Below are 6,000 nucleotides of genomic sequence, written 5' to 3'. Positions count from 1 at the left end.
CTCCAGTCCTTTTAAACCTTATCCGTCTGAAAGTTGGGAAGGAAAATTTCTATTGTTTTTATTTGCATTTATTTGATCATGAGTAGGACCATTTAAAAATCCTCTTAATGGCTAATTGATTTTCTTTATTTTGTTAGTTTCTTTTTGTTGTTCTGATTCCTTGACCAGTTCCCTACAGGGAAGCGTTTGTTTTTATTTTCTTATTGATTTTTAAGAGCTGTTTGTATGTTAGGCGTGTTGCATTTGTGAGATATGTTTTCTTAAATTTTTAAGCAGCCAAATCTGTTAGTCTTTTCAAAGGTGATCCCTGTTATTAGTGAGATGATTGGAAAAGTCTTCTCAACCTGAAGATTAGGAAAGAAAAGAAAAAGAAAAAAAAAAGTTATCTTTTTGTTTTAATTTTTTTCCATCATTTTTGCCAACTGGAATATAATTTGGTATAAAGACTTCCGGTGGGACATGGCTGCTCTGCCCACTCTGCGTGGCACTAGGGCGTCTTTCCTAATGCCATCGAGAAGTCTCCATTTTTTGCTTCCTTGGTGTGGAGCTGTTTTCCTCACGGGTGAAGTCACTGTGCACGCCCTTGGGTCGATTTCCAAATCCCTCGACTCTCCTCTACCCACCTGACTTCCATCCCTAGTTCAGCACCTCAGTTTTAATTGCTGAAGTTTTATAATAAGAAATGAGTGAAAATTCTCCCTCACTGCCTTCCCCCCTCCCCCTAGAACTGTCTTAGCAATCCTCCAGTGTGTATGCATGCAGATGAACCTAACTGTTTTGTCAAGCAAAAAGAAAAATAGGTGATTTGGGATGAAATCGTCCCACTTGCTTCACTCCCATATTGAAAGCAGACCATTTCTCCACAAAAGCATCAAAGGCCTCGTTACAATCAGCATCTGTTAGAGGTTGAATTGTGTCTGTGCCCTCTGCCCTCTGCCCTCTGCCCCTGCCCCACCAAATTTGTAGGTTGAGGTCCCGATCTTGCGTACCTCAGCGTGTGACGTTACTCGGATTTAGGGCCTTTGCAGAGATAATCTGGTTAAAATGAGGTCATTAGGGTGGGCCTTCATCCTGGTGTCCTTATAAAAAGGGGACTATCTGGACACAGACGCGTGCGCTCAGGGAGAACGCCGTGTGAAGATGGGGTCAGAGACCGGGTGACGCATCTGCAAGTCAAGGAATGCCGAAGATTGCCGGTAGCCACCAGAAGCTGAGGGGAAGGCCTGCAACAGGTTCTCCAACCCTGCTGACACCTTGAACTCAAACTTCTGGCCTTCAGAATTGCGAAGCAATGAATTTCTGTTGTTTCAGCCACAGTAGTCAGTGGCGTCATGTTACTGCAGCCCTAGCAAACCAATACAGACAGCGCCGTCCACTCTTTTCTGTCCTACGTGAGTTTGAGGTTGCTGAGGATGACGGGCCATGTCCTTTTCAGGGTGCCTGGCACACTGTTGGTGCCTATTACGTGTTGCAGGAGTGAATGAGTGAATGGACTAGCGAATGGGAGGAAGTCACGCCACCATGTGGGTAAGGATTGGGGGCTGCTTCTCCTCCACGCTATTTCCTTTCCTCCTGTGTGGCACAGGAGTGGAGATGGCTTCCAGACCTGAAGCTCATTACAACTCTCTTCCATGCATCCCAAGCCCTCGCCTGGGTCTCAGCGGCTTGAGGAATCCCACTGAGACTTCGAGTGAGCAGGTTCAGTTCCCATCGTGCAAACACGCGGTGGGGAGGGAGACAGTGACGGCTCTGGACATGGTTCTCCTCATCCAGGTACCGCAGGAAACGAGTTTCATGGAAGTCTTTCTCACAAATCGTTCCATTGAATTATTTGAATTAAACACAGCTTCTAGTATTAGAATGGATCTGTTTGGGAAGGCTGTATCACGAATGGTACCAATTATTTTTCTAATAATACTGTACCTCCAATGCATAAGATGTGATTCATATATAATCACTGTTCTAATGTTTTATTCTTTCCGCAGGGGAAAAAAAAAGTGATGAGAATAAAATATCAATATTCTCCTTTAAAATTGACAGTCTGTTCTGACATGTAATTTAAGTAAAGGATGAGATATCAATTAAAAGAAGGTGATACGACATTTTGCTCTTTTTTTCTCATTTTCTTATTGAGAGGAAACATTACAGCTGTTTGATTAAACATCATTCATTAAAGTAGAGGAAACCAGTTTAATACTGGTGTATGGCAAAATGAATACAAGAGCAGGAGAGACACAGTCTTTAAAATATTTTGATTTATTTTACGATATGTTATCTAAAACATTGTAGTCCTTCATGTTAAGGATTCATAACTTGGTGAGTCTTCCTGGTCTATTTCATTTTCAAGTGACAGTAATTTGGGGAAAATGACACGTTAGTATGTTGGTCATTCTATAAAGGTCTCTGCAAGGTTTAAACAGTACGTACTGAAGGGATACCATGTGGATTGGAGAACATGAGTTTAGGGGCTTGGAAATGCATAACATTTTGGAGGTCATTTCATGAAAGAACTGGCTGGGCCAACCTGTCCTCCACTCGATTTAGCTCTGGTGTCTAAAAATCACATTAGTCTTAATTTGCTGGATCGAGTAGTGCAAAATGAGAGTTGTAACATAATATATCAGAAGCTGACAGGAACTTTTTATTTCTGGAATTCATTTTGTTTAAATGTTAATTTTAGTTATACGTTTTCCCCGGTGTCTAAATCAATTTCTGCTACAGTGGGAACTTAAGACATGACTCACAAAGCAATGAAGGAATGAATGAGCAATGAGATGAATTAGTGAAAAAAATGGGTGGGAGGATGGATGGATGAATGGGTGGATAAATGGATGGGTGGATACGTAGATGGGCGGATGGATGGATGTGTGGATAAATAGATGGGTGGGTGGATAAATGGGTCGATAAGTGACTAAGTTGACTGATTAAGTCTTCTTGTCTGAACTTTGTATTTTGAGAAGAAGCATTGCGATTCCCTCTATACCCCTTTCATTCCACAAACACTCCACACAACGCTTAGGGTCCACATGAGACCAAGGCAGCGAAGCCAACAGGAGAGGAGATGTTTTGCTGTGTCGCTCCCGTCCGCAGAATGTAAGTCCCTCGCCTTCACCATCTTTACACACTGGTCATTGGCAGCTTCCTTTCTTTCTGGAGACGAGGCAGAGTCACAGTGGCGTTGTGTTTGAGGACACTGGAAGCAGATGTCCTGGGTCTACATCCCAACACTGTCGCTTAAAGGCTCTAGGTCCTGAAGCCTTAGTTTCCCATGTGTGCAACGGGGCTAATAAAAGTGTCCACATTCTGTATTTGTTGAAGGGATTAAATAAACCAATGCTTGCTTGCCCCCTGTGAAGTGCCCAATAAGTGTCAAAAATCATGATGATGATGATGATGATGATGATGATAATTATAGCTAACATCTACTGAGCACTTAGGACTCAAGCCCAAGAAGGAACTAGGGTGAGGTATATCCTTAGGTTATAGGATAGGTGAGATCCTATAGGTTAACTCCTGTAGGTTAGAGGAGAATAAGGGCCTACCTTTGATCAGCACCCAGGTGTGCCTGCTGTCCTGGAAGCCTTTGCAAATAAGCCGGTTGCCACGCAGACACAGCTTTGTCTTTCTCTCTCTCTCTCTCTTTTTCCCCCCAGAGATAGGGTCTCACCATTCTGCCCAGGCTGGAGTGCAGTGGCTATTCACAGGCACAATCGCAGCTTGCTGCAGCCTCAAACTCCTAGTCTCAAGGAGTCCTCCCGCCTCAGCCTCCTGAGTAACTGTGCCTATGGACACACACCACCACATCTGGCCAGATACATTTTTTGAGGAGTGTCTGTCACATAGTAGGTGCTCAATAAATGTTAGCTGCCAATAATAAAAATAATAAGAGCAAGGCATGCACACAGGATTGATGATGCACAACAGGAGGGTCTCTGTATCCTGCTTGGCAAGGAATTGGCTCTGTGACGGAGCTGAGACACGTGCTCCAGGACAGGTAACGTGCAACTGAAAGCAGGTGGTGACTTAAGAGAGGAATCTGGAAGAAGATGCTCTGGAGTGGGGAGTGGGGGTGACTTTCAGGTCATGACATCAGGGATGCTTCCTGGGAAATATGGCATTAGAGTTCAGCCCTGAAGGATGGTGAGACTGGGAAGAAAGGGCAGCGTGGGCAGAGGAACGGCATGTCCCGGGGTGCAGTGACTGAGGAGTTCAGACGTGGGGCTGACCTTGGCTCTGTGCTAGGATCAAAGCCATAGAGAACTCCCGGCTCCTGTGCAAGGAGGAGATGCCTTAGGAGATGCATCACACTCTTGCAAATCACACGCTAAAGGGAAAAGTATTTTTGCAGCACATGACAAAATGTCACTATACTTGCTACATAAAGGGCTGAGACACAACAGGAAGAAGAAGGGAACACTAAAATACTGTAACAATAGCCCAGACCTTGGGAATACAACCTGTAGTCAGGGCCAGCTTCATGGGCAGGTGACCTAGACGGTCACACAGGGCGCTGTGCTTAGAAAGGCCCTGGGCTTGGTTCAATACTTTGCTGTCGCCATCTTGAAATCTTTAATGATTTGAGCAAGGTGTGTCCGCACAATCATTTGGCTGTGAGCCCTGCAAATTAAGTAGCCAATCCTGTCTGCCCACAAAGAGATAACATGGTATATTCAAAAAAACTCAACTTCATTGTTAAGCAAGGGAATAAGAATTGAATGTAGACTGCCAACATGTATTTATCAGATTAGTCCAATGGTAACAAGGCAGACAAGGGGCAATGAGGTGGGCATGTCAGAAACTCCTGGTGGGGTCAAAGTCTGCTCAGCATCCTTCTCCACTCCCTCATCCCTGGGCTTGGTTGAAGGCAAACACGGGTGGCTGTTTTATATGCCTCTGGGCTGTACCTCCCATACTCAAGACCCCAGAGATCTGTCTTGTACGGTAAGAGATGATCTCCCTCACCTTTGAGATCTGAGACTATGCACACGTGTTTTGGGTAAGGACTCTTTAAGTTGAAAATAATAGTAAATTAACTCAAAACGGTTCAAGTTAAAAAAAAAAAAAAAGAAAATTTATTGGCAATAGGCAAACTCCCAAGATGATAATCAGCCACCAGACACACACACACGTACACACAAACATATATGCACACATGCATACACACACATACATACATGTGAATATTCACTGCAGGATTGTTTGTGGAAGCATAAAATTATGAACAGCCTAAATGTTCAACAGCAAGGAATATTTCAAATTAATTGTTGAAACCTGTACCATCAAACATACAGTTAATAAACAACACATTTTCAGAGGATAACAATAGCTAATAATAATGAGGAGAGCTGACGTTCTAACATTTATTGAGCACCTGCTATGTGCCAGGCACTGTTCTGAGTACTTTGCCCAAAATATCTCCTTCAATTTAGGATTTTTACAGCTATTTATGGATATAAAAAAATACTTACACTATATTACTCAGTGAAAAAAAAACAGGCAGTAGAATTATTTTGACACAGAGATTTCAGGTTTGTCATATATATTTATTAAATCTATTATATGTACATATAGAAAAAATAAACAGGCATTTATTTCATTGTGGGATTGCATTTGGTGTTTAGACTGTAGGATATTTTTATTTTTTCTTTATTCTTCTCTATTTTACACATTATATTAACATACAGTATATTATTTTTATGATTATTAGAAAGCTAAATATTATTGACATGAAAGTGGGAGAAGAAGTTATTTGATTTGTTTTAAGAGATAACTTAAAAGGAATAGAAAGAAATAAGATTGAATCCATGGCTTGGAACTAAAATCATGAAGTGTGGTGAGAGTCAGGCTGGGAAGATTGTATTTTATTTGAAAATCAATGGGGAGCCGTCGAATGTCTGTGAGAGAGGTAGTGACAAACTCAAAGGTAAGAGGTTCTTTGGTGACAGCATTCGGAATGCATTCAAATTGAAGACGCGAGGCAAGAAGGCCTGGCAAAGGGAC

This window comes from Microcebus murinus, chromosome 6 (assembly GCF_040939455.1).
Source record: "Microcebus murinus isolate Inina chromosome 6, M.murinus_Inina_mat1.0, whole genome shotgun sequence".
Classification (NCBI taxonomy): domain Eukaryota; kingdom Metazoa; phylum Chordata; class Mammalia; order Primates; family Cheirogaleidae; genus Microcebus; species Microcebus murinus.
The sequence above is the reverse complement of the archived record's forward strand: the minus strand, read 5'-3'. Positions refer to the sequence as shown.